The sequence below is a fragment of the Haemaphysalis longicornis genome, unplaced genomic scaffold (genome assembly GCF_048455015.1).
Source record: "Haemaphysalis longicornis isolate Haplotype H1 unplaced genomic scaffold, Haemaphysalis longicornis Haplotype H1 scaffold_6, whole genome shotgun sequence".
In the NCBI taxonomy this organism is placed as follows: Eukaryota; Metazoa; Arthropoda; class Arachnida; order Ixodida; family Ixodidae; genus Haemaphysalis; species Haemaphysalis longicornis.
The window spans coordinates 47651025-47673362 of NW_027526407.1; the positions used below are offsets into that span (position 1 = coordinate 47651025).

Consider the following 22338-nt stretch of genomic DNA (forward strand, 5'->3'; position numbering starts at 1 on the left):
AAAACGCCAACCAAGCCGGTGCGGTTACGTTAAAAGCGTCTCATGGTCGCAAGGGTGTCTAGTATATGCACCCACCTGGGTTGCTCTTTCTCTAGTTTGAATACATCTCTGATGTGGGCAACACTTTCAGTGAAATAATCCTTAGCAGCCCGTCCACTCTCGTTGTTTGAGAAACACGTCACTGTAGCGGTAATTTGATAGTTTTGCAATGTTTCTTGCGTTTTTTTTTTTTCGGTGAAGAAACGTGTTTCATGGCTAGAATGGAGCTGAGTGTGTTGCCGAAGACTAGTTCTCTCAGCGCGAACAGTTACATTTTGTTTTCGTGGCCCCTAGCTTTAACGTGACCATGTGCAATGCGTCACATTTTGTTTTCGTGGCCCCAAGCTTTAACGTGACCATGTGCAATGCGTCTCCCTTTCACACACGACCGCTGCACTCGCTTTTCGATTTGCGCCACTCTGCCCGGGAAAATAAGAACATGACCTTGGTGCTCTTTTTCGGCGTCGCCTACGGCCAATAACTCCGTCGCCTTTCACCCGATAGTCGGCCGCAACCGAGTGGTTTAGTTAAACAGAAGGTCACGACGCATCTCCACACGCCGTTAGACCCACCACTCTCGCCAAAAGCCAGCCAGACTTGCCATTTCTAGAGCACGACGCGGTATACTCGATGGATTCATTGCTTATTCCCAGGTCGATCGCGCTCGATCACCATACGCACATACGTGACGCCCCAGAGCGCTCCGTAACCCCGTTCGCTACAAGACGTGAAAGTCCGTGACCCTGATCGCTGCCTGAGCACCCTCTATCTCGTCACAATGCATCGAAGTGGCCCAGTGGGCTCCAGAACGAGGATCGATACATTGTGTGTGTGCGCGGCACTGTAATCTCGATAGCAGACGCTGGTTCCCGTTTAGTACCTCGTCGCGTACAGCCCGCCCACGTGCCGCACGTGACACTGTGCGCTCTAATCTGGTTACAGCGAGCCTGACCCCCATTTGCTGTCTTCGCCCTTCTTCCTCCCGGATCGAATGCTGGCCCCCGGAGGGCAGGGTTCGCCAACACCGACAACAACAACGACAATTGCAACCCCCAGAACGGGAAAAGGCCGGACGGCGCGGTTGAAAGGAAGGAATGCGCACCGTCTTATGGGACCGGGCCGACACTTAACCTTGAAACCCACATGGAGGGAGCCGGGTTTGTTTGCGTGCAGGAGGGGGACCCTCCGGGTCGGCTCGAGTGTGTACCTCAGACGAGGACAGCGGAGTTTCCTTCGTGGTCACGACGCCGGTGCTGCAACAGTCTAGGCTCAAGTGTCGCACACTATTTGCAACGACTTTCCGCGGAGTCGCCCCCCTCACGACAACGTGCGGCGACAACGAGCTTCGTGAAAGTTGTTGCACGAACGCCATGGAGAGGTACACACTCACACGCAATCGCGGAACGACGGCGAAAGCCTTGAAAAGAGGCATGCGGTGGCGCCTCAGCTGTTTTCAAAAGCAAACGACGGGGACAAATGTCCTTTGTAGTAGCGTGTAGAGCCTTTGTGATGAGACCGATGGGGCGAAACAAGCCGCTGGCCCGCTCGCTGTGGCATTTGTGCAAGTACAGTTTGGCCGCGAAGGTTTTTGCCGATATTGACGTTAGTACTAACGTCAATATCGGCAGAGTATGAAACGTTTCATACTCTGGTACTCGTTCAAGCATCCATCGGTCAGTCTGTCTGTCTGTCTGTTTCAAGTTAATTGTCAGAGATTAATTTGCACTCTACAAGCCGCAGTGAGGGGGCTGCTACGTGGGGGCGGAGGGGGGATTCTCTGGAATCGCCGCTGTCTTGCTGCCGTCACCTGTGTGACAAGTGTGTGGCGCCCCCCAACCCTGATATTGGTTGGCCGCTAAGTTCAGTGGCCCCACCAGGCTCTGTGGGCAACATTGTGGGTGGCTGGCGAATAAACACCGCCGAGCACGGTTGCTCGCGGTCAGTCAGTCACCACCAGCACGCTGCATGTCGTCTCTCGGCTGGAGGGTACCCCTACCCTCCCAGGTTCACGAACGCGGGGCTAAATCGTGACACTGGCGACGAGGATGGGACACTGGCGACGAGGTGACAACCTGCACTGCTGCGCCGGAAAAAACCAAAAGCAAACAAAACAAACGAAAATTCCCGGGCCATCTCCACTAACGTGAAACCTGGTGAAAGGCGAAGCATGCAGTGTATAAGTGAATTCTTGGCGCATGGCGTTTTTGCCCACGGAGATGAAACCGTTGGGGGGTGGAGGTATACAGCTTGGCTGCAAAAGTCTCGTGTCTTTGAAGCACGAATCGTTCCAGCGCGAGGCGTAAACGAGTGTCCCGGTGTTTTATTACCGTGACTACATGAGACGACGGTTACGACGATGACGACATGAGACACCGACCGCCCGAGCCCGTCAGGGGCGTCGCCCCTAAAACAGTTTATCGGGGAAACACTGTTCCGTGGGTGAACGACCGTTTTTCGTACCCCACTTCAACCGAAAGCGGTGCAACTTCACGCCGCAGTTCTTGTAACTTGTGCTTGCAAATCCATCGTCGACGTCTTTGCTATGTGTCACCGTGGTACAACGCCTGAAATATCTGCGACACAAAGTCGAGGACCATGCTGCGTCTTACGGTCCGGACATCGCTTGACTCTCGAGCAGGCAACTTCTGGGGTCAGCCAGCAGTTGACAAAAAACACGACCGGTTTTTTGGGAGAAGGTGGAGCCGCATATCTCCTGTACTTGCTCTTGTCACAGCTCGGAAGCCGGAGCAGCCCGTTCGCTGTTTCCAGTTGTCGTGGGGAACAGGCCAGGGCATACGAACACTAACATCTCCGAAAGCACTCTTCGGCAGTGCGCGATGCTGGAAATGGCCACAAAATTCTATTGCGAGCGTTTTGATGGTGACGCGAGTCGTTTCTGTGTTGTTTTTTTTTTCGGACGTAATCGGCTTATAAACTACTGCAGCGACGACACAAGCTAGGTGAGAAAAAACGGACGATGTCACGCATTAAGCGCAATTTCCTTTCTAACATCCTTTCCGGATGTCAACGCGCCGGAAAGTATGTTTGAAAGGATGTTTTCGAACATCCTTGCAGAAAGCCCATACAAAAATGCCTTATGGGCGTCTATTGAAAAATGTATGGTGAGCTATGGCCGCCTATGGGTCTCTATGGTCACCCATAAAAAGGCATAAATTAGGCTATAGCCAGCTATTGAAGTTTTTATAGATCCTGCACTAAAGACTGTAAACCATACAATTCTCTTTAGACGATTATAAAACATCCTAGTGTGTTTAGTCTATAGAGTCACAGCTATTCAGGTAACTGTAGCCAGCTAAAGAAATATGTATGGCTTTAGTTCTATAGACCAGCCACGGCAAAGCTCTTTTGGCTGGCTATAGACCATTTTTTAGCTTGAAGTCTACAGACTCAAAACCATTCAGCTGTCTTTTGCCAGCTATTGAAAAGAGTTCGTCCTAAAGCTATAGAGAGAAAGCCATAAAAGCTCATTCGGCTGGCTATAGGCCGTTGTTTCGCTCTAAGTCTACAGACTTCAAACCATTGAGCTGTCTTTTGCCAGCTATTGAAAAGAGTTCGTCCTAAAGCTATAGAGAGAAAGCCATAAAAGCTCATTTGGCTGGCTATGGGCCGTTCTTTAGCTCTAAGTCTAGAAACTTGGAACCATACGGATCTCTTCTGCCAGCTATTGGAGAGCATTTGTTTTAAAGCTAAAGTGAGGCAGCCATAAGAGCTTCTGCGGCTGGGTACAGTACAATATATAACTGTAAACCTTTAGATGTGTGATAATTAGACAACATTTTGCCCGCATTAAGAAAGCGTTTGGCGCAGAACTTACAAGCCTGCATTCATAAAGGCTTCTTTAGCTAACAACATAGTAACATAAGGCTCCAAGTTTCCAGCCGCTAATCGAGAAGTGTTAGCTATAAAGGTATAATTCGAGCAACCATTAAATCCTATTCTGCTGGTTTCAATATGACTTATGATGCAAAATTCATATACTCATGATTTACCTAGCTACATCTACAACACAGATTGGATAAAGATGATGAGGTTGATCGGCCGGTTATATGAGCGTATTTGTTCAATAAGGTTAGGTACTTATTATACCAACAATACGGGAAAAGTACAATGAACAGAAGCTACTGATTAACGCTCAAATTCAGGTTGCAACTTTGGATACTGCGCGTCCGCAAAGCTTTCAAATGAACGTTGACCGAAAGACGTATAATTTCGTAGAATTATTCCTCTGTGGCCCTTCGCTGCCGCGGTCAAGTGAAAAAGCGGGCTTCTCTGAAAACGGCCCTCACAGCGTCGAAGCAGATTGGAAGTAACTTTCGCGGCCCACGGTACGCTCTCTCAGAAATATGGTGGAAGCTGCGAACAACCGCATTCCTTCTCCCGCGGACCCCACTTTCAGATTAGTCATTGAGAAAGGGGGAGAGCGACCCACGCCGGACCGAAGGAGGCGCGGTGAAGAAATTCTGGGAAGCGATGAAAGGGTAGAGGGACACCCCTGCTTCCTGTTTTATTTTCTGTTGTTTGTTTGGCATACTGGTTTTGGCGATGGGTACCGAAGGACACGGCCGTGCGGCCCGCGCTGTGTTAGTATTCCTGCGCGCAGCAATGCTAGTGACAGACAATGTTCCCTGAGTACTGAGAACAGATACAACTTTTTTCGGATGAAGAAAACAAAACGTTAAGCGATCTTGTATTTACAAAAAAAATAATTACCAGCGAACAAGTTAGAAAAAGATCGAAAGATGGGCATGTATCTCCGCACTATTTGCTATCGCGATGGACCCGCTTATACCTGGATGTACTCAGTCAGCCACATTTCGTCTCATTGCTCATGTGCGCGGGCATGGCACGTGTTGCCTGGTGCTGGGAATTTCGACTCGACGGCAATGTGCTCGTGTAGATGGTGTGACGCCAAGCAAATGTGTCGCTTTTTGGTGTCGTAAATTCCGGTGTTTACGGTGACAGTGTTACGATTAATTCAACATCAACTTCAAGTCATGCGAAAATGGATACCTGCGATACTGTGACAGGAATTTCATCGTACGCAAAACTCTAGGGTGAGTGATCTTACGAACAGAAGAGACTCTATAGTGCGAGAAATGCAGGACTTTTTTTGGTGTTCACGAATACTTTTCTAAACTACCCTGCACCACATGGGCACTGCAACGTAGACAGAAGTGAAGATTTGGCCGCAGTGATGTGACGAAAATAATTTTTTCGCGAACTGAGAAAACTTACAAGGAACTAATTGAGTGAACTTGGAAAAACGTTTTTTTTATCATTGCATTGTGTGCGACCATCTTCATTGTTTTATTGAGAGTGCATTTCCATTTTAGCCACCGAACTTGCAGCTGTGTGCGTTGAGTACTGAGTGTAATGAACGACTTCTGAGTGCTTTCTTTTCTGTGGACTACCCAGCACCTGTAGGTATTTGTGTCTCGGCGGACGCTCGCGGGGAATGTGCCGCGTAGTGTGGCTGTCGAGCGAGTCACTTAAGCGTGAGCCAGAGTGTTGGAATGCGTGTGCTGTGTTTCGATCGGCGTATGTGAACAACTGTTTACTGGTGGTGAAGTAGCGTAGATAGTAGCCATTTATGTGATGAATGGAATGAATAAACCCCTTGATTTTGCTTTCCTTGAATGCCTGTGTTTAAGCCTTTTGTGAATGAAAACTGGCGAAGTGTTTGCAATCGCAACCTCGCACTCCCCCTATATTGCTGTAGTGTTCACGGAGCATACATTACAGAATGCACCTAAGTGCCACAGGACAAGTTCTAGAGATCTGCAAGGCTCTATGCCGGCATGGCAGCGTGTTAATTTCTCAGCGGCTGCTGCTGTCGCTGTGTTTCAAGTAGTGGTGATTCTCTTCTGGCTGCAGCTCATGCAAAAATATTGTATGGTCGGCTATTGAAAAACCTTCTTATGGTTGTCTTTAGCTATTTGGCCCAATTATCTTTAGACATTTCTATGGCTGTCTTTAGCCATTCCTATCGACATTCCTATGGGTGTCTTTAGATTCTTCTATAGCCATAGCGATATCGAAAGAAGAGCTAAAGACAGCCATAGAACCGGCTATAGAAGAAGCTAAAGACACCCATACGGATTTCAATACGAATAGCTAAAGACACCCATAGGAATGTCGATACGAATATATAAAGACACCCATAGGAATGTCGATACGAATATCTAAAGACACCCATAGGAATGTCGATACGAATAGCTAAAGACAACCATATAACCGGCTATAGAAGAACCTAAATACACCCATAGGAATGTCGATAAGAATAGCTAAAGACAGCCATAGAACCGGTTATAGAAGAAGCTAAAGACACCCATAGGAATGGCGATACGAATCGCTAAAGACAGCCATAGAAAAGTCTAAAGATTATTGGGCCAAATAGCTAAAGACGACCATAAAAAGGATTTTCTATAGCCGACCATACAATATTTTTGTATGGGAGTTTGGGTTTGTCGCTTCAGCGCAGTGATACATTACGGGAGCTATTGCCGTTCTTAATTAACTTGTACCCGATATCTGTTATGTGTTACCGCATCGAATAGCAAGGAGAGTATAGTATGCATACCATAATGTCACCTCTTCCGTTCCATGCAAGCCGGAAAAAAAGTTACGGCATGTTGTTAGGAAATGGTGTTGTGCACGTGCACGAAACGTGCGTACTTTGCAGCACTTCCCGCAACTCTAACCGTACTACGTTAAAGACAGGCACGTCATTGTGTTCAATTGCGATCACTGTCAATGCTTAATGCGAAAGCGTTACGTTAACTCGGCGGGTCGAGGATCCGGCGTAGCGGTCAAGAGGTGGCTTACAAAATTTAAAGAATAAACAAAACGGTGAACGAATGCTTAACACCGGTATGTATAGAAAGGACCGTTACAAGCTACTGAAGCTGCTGGCAGGGCTCATACGTGTCTACATTATTTAAAACCTGGGGCCTTATTTGAGGCAAAATGCTAATACGTTACCGGGTGTACCGTGGGCGTCGGAAGGATTTTGTCTTGGGGTGGGTGGGCAAACCCGTTACATCGCGAGGGAGGGCAAGTGTCCCGTTTGCACCCCCTACCGTCGCTGATAGGGTGTACCATCGCTCTTTTTATTCAGAATACTGGGTGGATAGGATCTTACTGTAGCGTATGACAAAAAAAAAAAAAAAACTGCGCGTTAAAATCGGTGTCTAAGAGAGGCTAGATGTCAGCGCGCTGTAATACCAGACTGCGCGCAATTCAGACGGCGCTGAAGATGTAATCTGTAGACATCGTCAGCGAAGCGAGCAAATACGCAGGAAATTTTTTTTTATTTCATTTTCTCGTTCACGCATGCGCGCTGTGTGCACAAACTCTCCCATAACCCGTGGCTGACCAACAGCACAGCGACCTCTCGCTGACCACCAGCGCGCAACGTCTAGAAGGTTCTGAGGCGAAACAAACAGTACCGCAGGTCTGCCGGGGGGGGGGGGGGGGGTGGTCAATAAAAATATGCGCGTGCTGGGAAGAACGGATGGCTCTGTGTACGGGGCAAGTCTTCTCCGAAACCGCCTTGTCCCCCGCTCGGCCGTATGACAAGAAGGCCACATATCATCGTCTCGGAATCCCGGCCTTCTGCCGCTAATGCCGCCGCCGCAGTGCTGACAACATTCCGTGTCTGCGGTCGGGTGGAACCGCATTTGCATGTTCACACCCGTCGTCGCCAGCCCTTCTTTGCATGTGCGTGCTTGACGTGCGACGTCTTCAGAAGGAAAAGCCGTTCGCGCATTCATTTCGATTCTCCAAGCACTCACCTAACTAAAACAACATCTAGACAACTGAAAGTCCGCTACATTACCTTCTGACCCATCCCCTCTTCTTAACGAAACTGACAACCTCGGTCGTACTCTGGTGACGCCGTTTTCTGGTTCCGTCTAGGGAGACGGGGAAGTCAAGTTTTGTACGACGACGACACCGTAGAGCGTGCAGGCTTTGTTCTCTAAGAGGCGTTATCCGGGGCGCCGGGAGACCGTGATTTCCAGGACCAGGTCCCATTGGAACAGACCTGCCTTTGTCTGCACGCCATTTCGTGCAGCCGGACGGTTTATAAAGGGATCGTCTTTCATGCGGCGCCTCGGCGATGGTCCACGGGGAATCATCGTCGACGCGGTCCTGCGTTTCGGGAGGCCGCGGCGTCTCGTGGCCCGTTGGCGGTCTCGTCTTCGGACGGACGAAACTCGAGACGAGGAGGCAGCATTCCTGGCAAAGAGTTGCGTTGGAGAGCGAGCTGCTGCGTGGATGGCGGCGGGACGTGCAATTAGCGTGTTTGTCCACGCGTGTGGACGGAGACGGGTGACGCCGTGACCAGATGCTTGTCGGAGCGTTGCGTAAGAACAGTCACTGGGTTTCTTTTCGACGTGACAGTTGTTGACGTTGTTGTGTTACCTCTAATGACGTCACGTGCCAGGACGGATTTGACTGCGTAGTGTGGTGACCACCATCGCCATCACTATCATTACACTGTGGGCGTCTCCCGATGCCTTTGAACCGGTGCTAATGCCAGTACGAACGCTTATCTGTTTTCATTCAAGACTGAATCAATGAAAAAAAAAAAAAATCTGGTTGATTCCTCTGTATAGGAATCAGTAAAACACGAAAGTGAAATGTACAGCGAAATCTGCAGCTGAGCATGATTTGCGGGTCGGCGGCTGTCTTGTGGGTATGTTTGGCGAGCGACGTCCTGCTGGCGTGCCGCTTCGGCAATGGTGTATTGGCGTCATTTCCGTCACGGATATGACGTCAGTGAAATCTTGGTGTATCGCAGCATAAAACACATTCGTGTTAATATATAAAACCCGAAAACGAACAACCCTAAGTATAACGTACTCTTTAGTACTAAAGGTTGCTTCCCCGCAAGAAGACCCTTAAGCAGCGGTGCACCCTTGACAGGCCACTTGGTTCGTTGAACTGCCGTCACTTCCGTGACGGATATGACGCAAGTGAAATCTTCGTGAATCCCGGAATAAAACACTTTGTTAATAAATCGATCATTGAATCAATCCTGCCTATTGGACGCTGCAGTCTGACGCCCCGTTATCTGTTTGGCTTCGACAAGTGAGTCCCGCCGTATCTTGTGGGGGCGTAGCTGGTCACCTTTGGACGGAGACGAAAGCAGGAGCACACAACTATCCCACTGAAGTGTTTTTTACTGGGGATTGTTCTGTAATCTGCAATGCCGGCTTTTTTTTTTTTGTCCCAGGGTGTTGTTCAGAGATAGTTGTCTCTACGACTGACATCAACTCCCGACCTTTCAAGCTGTCGTAAAAAACAGCGATGTTTGGCTCTTGCACGCTTCAAGTCAACACGCATTGCTCCGCATCCGGTGGTGTTCGTGCACGTGGGTACGAGCTGTTGCATTAAAGACGACGGTCTTTCTTGGGCTGCCTAAAACAGAAAATTTTTATGTCTCTCATTCGATTCAGCCGCCGGGCCAAAAAATTGTTAGAAGGCTTGAACAAGGAGTATGCATAAGCGAAATTGGACCGAAATACTAAAAATACTGGTGTGCATCATTCATATCAGCGTTTTGCAGCAAAAACAAAAGATCAGGCATATTGGAGGCAAGACACATATAATTATACAGCATGGTAGTACCGGCGTTCTTTTAATCGAAGATAAACGGGGGATTGGTTCTAATAAAAAAGCACGGTGAGAAACGATGTCGAAGACAGGCGAGGTGAAGTAAATGCTGCACTCGGATACAACTTAAGAACGGCAATGAAAGTTGCCGTGGTGTCTCATCACCGCAGCCGGGTGTTACTCCGCGCGGCGCAAGTATACCGGGAATATTTTGAACATGGCGCGAGCCGTTTCCGTGATTTTTCAGACTCAGTATGCAAGTAAACGACTGTAGAGACAACAAACGAGCTGCGTGAGAAAAAGCAGACGATATCACGCATTCTTAGCAATCTCCTTTCAAAACGCGCGCGCCCGTTAACATCCGGGTCTGTCGCTTAGGCGGAGTGATACACTACGCGAGTTATTGCCGTTCTTAACTTGTTCCCGAGTTTAAAACAAGGTGCCTCTTCGAGCAGTTCGAACGCGGGAAAATTTAATTGAGCAAACTTCAATTGAATCCATTATGGGGGAGAGCGAAGCAGAACAACGTGAGGGGTGGGGGAAGTAGAGTGTGTTAGGGGGCAGGGACAGCAGATACGCGGCCAACTTTTGTGAAGTTACATGTCTAATATCGGCATGTTTTAGCCTCAAAATCAACACAGCTGCAGGTGGGAACACGGACGAAAAATTGTACCGGAGTACGCCTAATTTGGTATAATCTCGGGGCTCTTAGTATCATAATGAAAATGACGGTCGCTTTTCATGGCAGCGACTTTTGGTATGCGGGATTCTCCCAGCAGGCATTGGCGTGTTGGGAAGTGAAGGTATTGGTGTGCTTCTCTACATGTTCTTTTTCACTCTTTTTTATGCAGGTGAGTGTGCACGTGACTTTGCGGATCAGCCTAGCTCCGCCTGGCCACGCCTGAAGTATGTGATAGAATCCGTGAGTGACTATCATCGTCGCCATCATCATCATCATCATCCATCACCACCGTTGTCATGCCGTGCTAATAATTTCAAGGCTCCTGCACGATTTCCTAGAAAGCTTGACATGAAAGGAATTCAGTCGTTTTTCTTTTTATGAAAGATAGAAACAAGCATTTTACGTGGTCTCATAAAAAGTAGCCTCGGAAACGCAATGCGTGACAGATATGCAAATACCAGCAGTGTTGCGGAGGCCTAAATCTAGCGCCATGAGTGGCTGAAATTATGCAGGGGTGCTGGTGCTGTGAGCCTGATGACGTAGTTACAGATCTCAATCGTCGACTTCGCTCCACCCGTTTGGTTGATTCAGAAGACTGATTTTCCCCAATGAAAATGGGGCCAACTTTAACGCAAACTACCAACAAATAAGCCTGATATGAGCAAAAACCGTTGCAGCGGCGACCAGCCGCTTTATTGTTGGGACCTCATGACGTCGCAAGGACTCGTTTAGGACTTGTTTGTGCGATTAGCGGCAGCCGATTGAAGCCAAGAAGCACGATCCTGCGATTGTAGTGGTACCTTTAGTTCCGTTAACTGCACTAATAACTGCGTTTTAATAGTTCCCCTGTTATGTCACTGCTGACGTGGTGTAGCGCGAAATTTTAGAATTTTTCAATATTCATCTTTTATTTCCATGCGTATAAAAACGCCTTTCGGGACCGGAACAGAGTTCAGTAACTTACCAAAGGCGTTTTAAATGAAATTTTGAGGACGCCGAAGATTCTTTTCTATACGTAGAACGCGACAGCGTTATTGGGCCCTTTTGCATCACATGAAAACGTTTCTCTCGTGTTGAGGCAGCCAGCGCGGTGTACGATCCCGAAGGCTTCGGTGGGCATCGCAGTGTGGCGGGCGCTACGGTATTTTGCTCTCACGGTCAACGCCGCTGTCGGCGCCGGCTTTTCTCAGACGCGGCGCGGAGAAGTACTTCGAATGGCAGAAGTGGTCGAGGGCGTCGTCGATTCGTGGCAGGGGCTACACGTCCTTTTTGGTCATTTTGTTGCAGTCTCCGGTAGTCAATGCAGAACCTTAAAGGAGCCATGAAGACAAAATACACGTTGGGTTATTAGAAAGACTGCTTAGTCCCGATAACATTGATACCAATATCATCGCAATCTTCGAACAAATAACGGAGATATTGAAGAAAACGTGTGAAGCAGTCGCGACCCCCTAGCCAATTTCCCGCAACTTTTCTATGACGTCATGGAGCCTTGTTTGTGCGATTGGCGGCCGCCTAACTGACCTGTCGCGACGACACATGACTGGACGTCTATAATGGGGCCTCTAGTTCCATTTGACCGCATCACTTGAATGCTAACGTGCAGTTAACGCACTGAAAATTATATTTTACTGTTGGCCCGTATGACGTCATTCTTGCTCGTACGCCTAACTGACCTGTCGCGACGACACATGACTGGACGTCTGTAATGGGGCCTCTAGTTCCATTTGACCGCATCACTTGAATGCTAACGTGCAGTTAACGCACTGAAAATTATGTTTTACTGTTGGCCCGTATGACGTCATTCTTGCTCGTAACACGTCACGTTGCGCGAAATTTAAAATTTTTAAAAACTTCTTGCTTTTTTTTTTCGTTAAAAAAACATCTTTTGTGGCTGTAATGGAGCTGAGTGAGATCCTAGTTCTTTCAGATCCTAGTTCTTTCAAATTACACGAAGTTGTATTTTCTCTTCTTGGCTCCTTAACGCTACACGTTGAAAGCGGGGTTTCATTTCGTGTTCGTGTTCCCTTTAAGTGGGATGTTTTTCCCGGCGAAACACCGTGATCACGCAGGTATTCCATGGTGTTTCCGATGAGTCACCCCCTTCCGATGTTTCCGCATACGCTTGCACTTCCGCGCATCGGATAGCAGCTCCTGCATACGCATGCCCGCGCACGCGAGGGGCGTTGCCCTCTTAACGCACGCTCGCTTTCGCCTGTCTGACGCACGCCATTCGACCGAGTGTTTCAGAATCCATGACACGTACACACCCCGTGAAACGGGCCTGACGCCGGGTTTATGTCCACAAGTCAGTTGGAGGGCTAAACGGGACAGTTTCTCTTTCCTTTAATAAGCAAGAGACAGGAAGTGAAAGGCTGGGAAACAGACTTTTAGGACGAATCGCGGAGGTATACGTTTTACGTCCGGTAGGATGGAATAGATTGCTGCTTTCGTTTCTAATGTTAACAGCGTGACATTAAAGCTGCTTTGCGTGTGCATCAGCTTATAACCGGAAGTAAAACGAAACATGATTTGGGTTTCGGGACGTCCCCCTCCCCGGAGTGGCGCTCGAGGAATGGGCGAGGCCACTGACACTGATTGGTTATCTGCAAATAACGACTACAGGAAAACAAAATTCTCTGTCGTAACTGATGAACCTAGCTTACGTGGCTTCGGCGTTTATTTTCACCCCGGCGATAAGCCACTATGCATTTCCCATGCAAAAAACAAACAAACAAACGTAACTGAAGAAAACAACCGGAAGGTCATGCACGTACAGTACACCCACTAAATGCCGCGCTTTTAATTCTTCCTTTCGAATATATTTAAACTTTTTTTCCTCTCCTTACCGTGTTCTTCTCTCTTTTAAATCAAATCCTTGGTACGCCACTGTAGTGGCCTATTCGTAGTGTTTGGACACACCTAAAAAATCAAACCGGATTCTTGATTCATTGATTGATTGTAGGGTTTAACGCGCCGACGCAACGCAGGCGATGAGGCGCGCCGTAGTGGAGGGCTCCGGATTAATTTTGACCACCTGGGGATCTTTATCGTGCGCCGAAATCTCGTACACACGGGCGTTTTTGCTTTTCGCCTCCATCAGAAAAGCGGCCGCCGCGGCCGGGAATCGAACCCGCGACCTCGTGCTCAGCAGCGCAACGCCTTAGCCACTGAGGCACCGCGGCGGGTGGATTCTTAAAGTACTAGTACTGCGTTTTTGTTTCTCGTTGAACAGGTTGCACCGACTGCCCAAATTATTGCATCGCCGAATGGTCAATGACGCGACGAAGCCTGTATACCAAGCGGATTAATCTAGCAGCCACAACAAGCGACAAAGAAACCATCGCGCGGACGATATCGCACGCTAGCGGACAACATATACCGTCATATCAGACGATGAATGCACCGTAGCAGGAGGCCAATCACCGTATCAGACAACGAACCACAACCGCGTCTACTGCGGAGATAACACGAGAGAGCTCGCGCTCATGGACATGTGACCATTCTCAGAAGCGAACGGAGCGAGCATTGGGCTTTCGAAAGTTCCGCCAGAATTCAGAAAGAAGCCCGCACGTCGGCAACGAATCTGCAGGACCGGTTTCAGCGAAAATATTCGCGTCGCGTGCGGCTTGAAAGCGACACGCGGCGACGCCTGCCCTGGCCCGTGAAAACGCTTTGACTTGCTGAAACCTGTCCGAGACAGCGGCCCCTCCGGCCATGAGCCCTTCTTAAGCCGTCTCCTCTTGGACGTCAAAGCGGGGGTGTCACTGACATCCATTGACTTTCTTTGCCTCTGCCTTGCAAGCGGTATTGTCAGTGCTGTCAGACGCGAGTCACGCTATGAACGAAAATGTAACTAGAAAGAGAAAAGTGAGGCCGAAGTGTCAGTAATTCTGTAGCATGGGTCAAATGCTGCCAAGCCCCCAGCTGTTGCCCGGTTTCTGCGTTGCCCGTCAGATTTTCTCCCCGACGGCTCATCGTCGTCGGCAGGGGTTTCCCCAGGCATCGAATCAAGGGGGGGGGGGGGGGGGGGGGTGTCTCAATGGCTCTGGGGGGGGGGTTCATAAACTAGAAAAGGTGTTTTTTTATCCCCCTAGTTAAATTATAGACGTCTGTTAACCAAACGCTCATCCCCGTGACGTAAGTTTTTCATTTTCTATATAGATATATATACAGCTGAGAGGCGGTGCTTTCTATTCAATCTAGAGCACTGCACGGGCCTGATTTTAAGGCCTGAGCCCGTCCCGAGCCCGCTTTGTGGAGCCCGAGCCCGACCCGGGCCCGTAACACCGAGCCCGGGCCCGGCCCGGGCATTCATAAGGGAGCCTAGCCCAGGCCCGGCCCGGGCCCGGTCATTTATTTTTGAGCCTAGGGAGGGCCCGCGTGTGTGTGGCCAGGCCCGGTCTTAGACGCTGAAGAAAATTTGTTTATTATATTTGGTCCATTGTCTTCGTAGCGGGAAATCAGACGGAGCATCTAGTCTGTACAAGCACGTCCCGAATTGACACGCAAAAAATAAGGGTTTAAACGTGCACGTAGTTTAGCTCACACCGTTAGCAGTTCACGCCACATCGGCGTAATAATAGCTCGTATTCTTACACGAGAGACACCATCACCTTTGATGACCAGACTCTGGGCAACTTCACGTGGTTGTCTCGGTCACAAGTTGGTATTGCAGAAATTTCTTGTTCCCCGTTTGAATCCACGAGTATGTGCGTGCGTTGAAATATTTTCCCTGCAGTGGTTGTTAAGCGGTAGCGCTTCTCTAGCACGCGAGTTTGATTTCCAGCCACGGCAGCCGCATTTAGATTGGTTCGACATCTAAAACACACGTACACAGACATAGGTGCACAGCTCCAGGGTGTCTTAATTAATTCCTTCCCCGCTAGGGCATTCCTTGTAACCGTGTCTTTTATGTTATACACCAAAATATAAAATCTTGATGCAGTAAATGAAATGTTATTAAAATTACAGAATGTGACTATCAGACCTAGCAAAACACGTTTTTAAAACAATGTGTACAACTAACATCAAGAAGCGCGTAAAAGTAAACTCATAATATTCATTTTTATGCTCTTTTCTACACTAAACGTCGGAACTAATAACGGCCGGGACTATGAATTCAAGCCCGAGCCCGGCCCGGGCCCACGGGAATGAGCCCGGGCCCGGCCCGGGCCCGCCGATAATCGACTTCGGGCGGCCCGGCCCGGCCCGCAGGCCTGGTCGGGCCCGGGCTTTCGGGCCGGCCCGGGCCCGTGCAGTGCTCTAATTCAATCTAAGAAAAAAACAAATTTAGAGATATTCATTTTTTACCATGAAAGGTCTGTATTCAGTTTTTTTTTTTAATTTCTCGCCATTTTTCCACGTATAAGGACATTTTCGAACTTGTTACCAGGGCCAGTGACGAAATTTGAGTTCTTGAAACAATGTTTAGGTAGTACATGAATTATGCAGCACTTATAAATCAGGCACCGATTGTACGCTCCCGATTTATTAAAACGCCAGGATTAGCTTCCGTAGCGCTTCGCCTCGCCAAATTGCCCATTTTAAATGTACATGCTGAAAGAGCTTCTGCAAAGATTACGGTTGTAAACAAAGAACGGCATCGAATCAATGAAGAAAGTAAATTATATGTGTGTTTACTGCACTTAGTTCAAGTCAAAGGCGGCCTCAGTCGAAGTAATTTTGGGTGAGTGCTTGTCGATATATCCTTTGCTCGTACCTCCTCACGGGCTTGTTCTTGCTCTGTACCAGTGGCCTCTGACGAATCGATGTTATTTATTTGCAGTTCTTATAATTAAACTTGCACATGTCTTACTTGACGCAGCTTACTTGACGTTTTTTTTTTTTTTCATTTTCGCTATTCCTTGGCTGGTAGCAATGTGCTCGCAGCGTGGTCAGCCTCATCCACTTTGCCCCTTTCCTTTGAAAGCCTTTGTTGTGTTGCACACACAAACTTGCCACGAGCTGTCGAAAAAAAGGAAATAAATACGTGCAACGCTAACAGCAAACTCGGGGGGCGCACTTTTGTTTATTTTGCCCGAGGCTACTGCCAAGAATAGCAGACGGGTAGCCCGCGCATGCGCAGATCGATACTGAAAAAGGTCCATACAAGGACTGACAAGCGTAAAATTTGGGGATTTAAGGGGGGGTGTCCAAAAAAACTAGGGGGGGTCTACACACCCCCTAGGGAGGGTGTAGGGAAATCACTGGTCGTCGGGGTGGGCAGGTCACCCAAAAGCTTGATCCTACAAGCAGCGAAACGCCGTGGTAAAGACGTTTACAATTCAGATTGTTAACTGTGCGAACCGTGGCTGTGTTTTCGTAGTTGGCGGGACCGTCACTTGACTCCACAAAGGTGGGGGAAGGAGTTGACGTATTCGATTTTCCAGCCACGGACAGAGGTGTTTGTAGTAGTAGTAGTAATAACCATTTATTGGCGCAAGTTTGAGGGTGGGGATGTCAGTTCAGCCTCCTTATTGGCCTCGAGGACATACCGTGGCGCCATCTACGAGTGACGTCACTTGTAGGACGCCGAATCGTGTTGTCGTCTGCTACAACACATTCCCCGTGCGTATGCGGAAAGGTGTTTTTTGTTGTGGCCACCGTCTCGCCCGCCTCCTTGTGGATTTGATGCAAATTACCAAAACAGTTGTCTGTAAACCAAATAATTTGGGCAAGCAATCAGCGACTCGCTTTTTCCCGGCGACACCGCCGCGTTTAGGTAGTTGATACCATCGCGACCCACAGCTCTTACGTACGCAGCCAACTAACGCCAAGGACGATGCAACTGATGCTGAGAAAAGTACGCGGTAAATTAATTATGAAATACTTGTGACCGGACATGTGTGTGCAAGCAAACACCTTGTAACAGCGACGGAAACGCGTCGCTCACTTATGATCTCACCGCGCGAACTGCTCGTATTGCCTGGTAAATGAATGACTACGCGAGAACGGTGATCAGATTGCTTCGCCGCACATGCTTGAAAGTATTTTATGGTCTGCAGTTTGGCCTAATCAGTGCCTATTTCCCCTACGATGTCTTTATAGGCATGCCCGGATTTATTAACGATCACTGCCGTAGCCTGTACTCTGCACGGCTGATGTTTACTTTTCGCGACAACTTGTCCGCAATGTATGAACGGTATGAAGGCGAGTTTTTAACGCCTTCGACCGGGTTTGGACAAGGCTATATTTAGTTTTCATTAGGTGCTTGGCGTGGTAATTTATAATTGCAGCGTGTTTTGTATGTTTACAGTGAGCCGGTCTTTCTCAAGCATCAATTTCGAAACTCACGACTGCTCATAGAAGGCGAGGCTGCGTACGAGGCGAAACACGTCGTTAATGATTTCGGGTAATGGGGAGATTTAGAATAGGAGAACCGAGCGTTGGGGGCCCCCAAGAAGTTAAGAGGAACCCAAACGCAACACGCGCGTGCGCGACGGGAGGGCCTTCTCCAACAGCTCGCAGCCGGCTTCGGATGCACGTAATCGGATGTTGGGAACTTCAGGCTTGGCGTCGCAGCAAATTTTTCATCGCCATTAGAGTTGCGAATGGCACTAACATTAAGTTTCACCGCGCTGTGAACAGTATAAGCGCTGTGATTTCCGTTGAAGCGATCGACGATCAAGACACCTGCACGGCCTCGGTCGATTCTTGCGCGCAAGCATAGCCATCCTTCGGCCGCTCGCCGCAGCGTGCGTGAACGGGCCGGCGCTGCCGGGACCGACCTCCGCGGCCGGTCGGCGTAAATCGCGGCAGATATTTGAGCATCGCTTTGAAAACCACAGCTCATGACACTACCTATCAGAATTTTTCATCACACTAACATCAGCTTTCACCAACCTGGAACTTCTTTTCTATGACTTGTGTGATTTTAAAAAGCGGCGACAAGTTGTTGCTGCCGCGACCTGCGTCGGTTCGAGCCGCACCGTCGGCCGTGCGGGCAGGCACGGCGGGTGCGTGTGCTTCTGCGAGTAGTTAACGCTTCAGAATCACGATTTCCTGCTTTATACGTTTCTTGCAAACAAGGGAAATCTAGAAACTTCACTCGGCGATCGTCGTAGTCCGCACTGGTGTTCGGGGAAACAAGCCGCTGCTTACGCTTCGGTCGCATACGTAATACACCACCACGCTCATGGTGTTTGCGGATAATCTACCACAGTTGATACGGTTATAAAGTCCCCATGAGGTCGAACTGCGCTTGACGCACTGAGCATTAACTTCAAACGAAGGAAATTAACACGAAAATACTTTTAGAACGCGCTTCCTAAGCGAAGAGTCACGCGCTGCGAGCCAACTTCGCAGCAAGATAGGAACGGTGATCCTACAAGTGACGTCAAAACGATCGCAGCGCCGGCCTCTGCAGTGGTGGGCCTCGTGGCCAATAGTCCACGAGGCCGCGAGCCCTCGCCGCTTCCAAGGCTCTAGCCGCGAGGGCTTGCTGTTGCTCCGGCGATGATTTCGTCAGCGCGGCCTCCCGATGCTCAAGGGTGGGGCTTGTGGAAGCTGGCCTGTGAAAAAAAAAAAAAAATGCCCCAATACTTTAAGCGTGGTGGTATATGCCAGCTTCTCACACAAAACCCAACATACTTCTTCACGGCTCACAGACTTTCCATAACGAAATATTCGGAATACATCAAAAATGATTACGCGGAAAATAGCTACAGATTACGCACCCCCCTCCCTCTCGTCACCATCCCCTGCACGGGTTCCGGAGTGCCATAATACTTTTATCAGTACCCCCCCTCTCTCTCTCTCTCTCTCTCTCTCTGGATCTCAACAAACTGTGCTCGTAGTCAGTCCAGCTTTAGATAAGGAATAACAGTTGAATGAACAAGGGTTTAGCGAACTAATAATTCGTGTGGCGTTCATTTAACGATGACGAAATCGCAAACGAACCCCTTGCTTCCCCTCCACAAAGACAAGCTCTGCCTGCTCTGAGTTCGCGTGGAGCGTCACAGGACCAACCATATCCGACCGTGCTCTACTAGACCGTAGCGACGACACCCGCGGGGATCCGTCCCAGCTGGCCAAGACATGCTTTCATCGTCCGAACAGTTGGACGCAATAGGCGGTGTGGTCGCGAGTTTGCCGCTCCGGTGGGCCGGGCACCTTTCTTGTGACCCGCTTGTCCAGTGTCCTGCGACGTGTGACAAACCGGTCACATAGCCACCACGTCGCCGAACTTCTACTTCGGCGTGGCCGGCGTTCGACTTTGGACAACGACACCGGCTAGACGAGAAGGCCTCCTTGATTTTTAGACGAAGTTATGAAAGGGTATTGAACCATTACGTGTGTCCTTGAGCCGACGAAAAAGGTTAAAAGGCCGAGGTGGATTGTCAGTATACCCAATCGCTTAGCCGGGGCACCACGTTGGGCGCCAATTGTCCGTACCTCTCCATCGAGGCAGTGTTGCCTTGAGGTGCGCTGCTGCACAGCTCCTCCAGGTGGGGGAGGCAGTGGCGGCGGCCATTAGCGGGCACGTCTGGCCCGTCCCGCCCATTCTGTGCGCCCTTCTCTATCTTTTATATTCGCCGCGAAGGAGGCGGACACTTTGGGAGGCCTCGTTAGGGGCAGCGGCGGCGACGCTGCTATTATAGAGCAGAGCTCTCCGAAAGAGAGCACGGCCGTGGCCAAGGTTCTCCCACTCCGAGGACGGCCGATGGGTTGCCGGCGTGCTTGACGGGACTTTACGTTCTGTCATTAGCCAGTTCTAGGACATATATTCGCCCCGCTACTGGCGTCCCTCACGGGACCAGACATACTACTAGTCGTAAGGCACAAACGCAAAAGGTTGAGGTGTGGGGATATTTCGCTTTTATTTTTCTTTATTTTTTACTATGAGGTGTCTTGCGCTAGGGTCTGACCAAATTTGCGTTCGTCCATCGGGTCGCGCTCACTCCAGAGCTAATAGTTATAGCAGAGTGGATGACCTGTCCCGGTACGGTACCCGGTACCCCTACGCATGCGCGCAACCAGTTTTGCCTACACTGCGCATGCACAGTAGCACCGCTCGCCTACCGGGTACCGTACCGGGTCCGGTTCTCCGCTCTTTTATGCCTCTGTGTCTCAATCTAATGTACAGGTGCCGTCATAAGTAATTGAAACACTGATTCGTGAATATCACAAAACGCCATATCTTACTGGATTTATGGCAGCCATTACTGGTTTACAGGAAGCTTTTTGTATTCTGGAGGACTCCTTTAAACGCACACCGATGCAGCGAGGCCGTTTCTGTCAATTTCTGTCAAATTTTCTGTCAATTTACGACACCGCGTTCCAATTATTTTTGACGGCACCTGTACGTCGAATTGAAATTGGCTGTTAGGACGCCTTCATTTTCGTCCGATTCTGCGAGTCGCGCAAACTCTCTCGCACGGTAGCCGACAGCTCAGGGCCGCGTGTACGATCGTGATGTACGAACGCGAGGGGCGTCGTCTCCCGGCAGCCCTCCGGAGTTGGGAAGTGAACGCGCGAAATTCTTGGCCGGGCGTGGTCTCTTCACGCGCTGCTCTCTGCAAACGTCAAGGGTATTCCGCAAAACTCTCCCTCTCCCTCCCTGCGTGAGTGAAGACGACTTCCTGCTTAAGGCTCCGGGCACGAGAGGAAGTCTTGTGCTGCCGTGCGAAATGAGCGACCGCTCGAAACTGCTTGGCGCGGCGTACACCGCGTGTGAAGTTTAGTTTGAGGAAGTACAGGGGTTACGGTTCTCGCACCGCGAGTCGCGAAGGGACGGTTTTATGCGCCGAAACGTCGCGATAACGGCCCTGCGGCGGCTAGGCCAATCTGAGACAGTAGGGTTCCGCTATTTGCACCCCCTTCCAAGAAAAAAGTATCTATCTATCTATCTATCTATCTATCTATCTATCTATCTATCTATCTATCTATCTATCTATCTATCTGTCTGTCTGTCTGTCTGTCTGTCTGTCTGTCTGTCTGTAACAGACAGACAGACGGACGGACGGACGGACGGATAGATAGACAGATCTCTCTCTCTCTCTCTCTCTCTCTCTCTCTCTCTCTCTCTCTCTCTCTCTCTCTCTCTCTCTCTCTCTCTCTCTCTCTCTCTCTCTCTCTCTCTGAACGGGCAATGATGAGAAAATACAAGTTTGGTTCATTAAAATGTCTACTTTGTCCCGATGGCAATGACACCAATTTTATCGGAAATTTCAGAGAGATAATTGAGACATTAGAGAAAACGGACGAAGCAGTGGGGCCTCCCCAGCCACACATAGGCGATTTCTAGATCTATGATGTCACATAATCTTGTTTTCTAGTTGCGATTGGCGGCCACCGAGCTAAGCCACCTCCAAGATGCATGGCTGGGTGATTCACTGGCGCCTCTAGTTCCGCCTGGTGGCATCGGTTGAATGCTAACGTGCATTGAACACACTGCTGGATAACTGTGTTTATAGTGGTTGCCCATATTACGTCACCGTAGCGCGAAATTTGAAAGTTCTTCAATATTTCTTGAATTCTTTTGGCTAGAAAAGCGTCTTGTAGCTGAAATAGAGCTCAGTGAGTTGCCAAACTTGTTAGTGCTTTCAAATTGGACTAAGTTGCATTTTTGTCTTAGTCGCCACCTCGATCGCGTACGCGTACTTCTACGCTATACAATTTCCCCGACTATAGCTTAGTAGCCTAAGCGTCACGTCGAGGCCCACTTTTTTGCTGCTCCCGAAGACAACAGCGCGACCTGTTTACATGTTCGATACGAATCAGCGACGCCGCATAAAGCGCTCCTAATCCCCCGGAGGAAAGGCACGCTATATTTCCTCACCGTTTAACACCCGACCCCGTAAATCGCCTCCAGGGGTCGGCATAGCCGTAGAGGGTAACGACAGCGGGGAATAAAATACCCCTTTGAGTACCGAGCAGCCATCTCTGCCGGATGCCGTCGTAAAGGCGACCCTCTAATTGGGGAGGGTGCGGTGAGCAAACTGGATCACAACCACTGGAAGTTGATCTGATCGGGC

The 22338-nt window shown here is 49.4% G+C and overlaps 1 protein-coding gene across 3 annotated transcripts in view; it reads left to right on the top strand.

Moving 5' to 3' along the window:
• Mesr3 (misexpression suppressor of ras 3) overlaps positions 1-22338 on the top strand; it is a 126848-nt gene that overhangs the window by 56055 nt on the left and 48455 nt on the right. Inside the window, exon 2 of one of the 3 annotated variants that reach the window (XM_077674187.1) lies at positions 10530-10600. The exons of 1 other annotated variant lie outside the window; for it this stretch is intronic. The gene's annotated coding sequence lies outside the window, so the exon portion shown is untranslated. The remainder of the gene's footprint in view (positions 1-10529; positions 10601-22338) is intronic. One more of the 3 variants, XM_077674188.1, reaches the window with a different exon arrangement.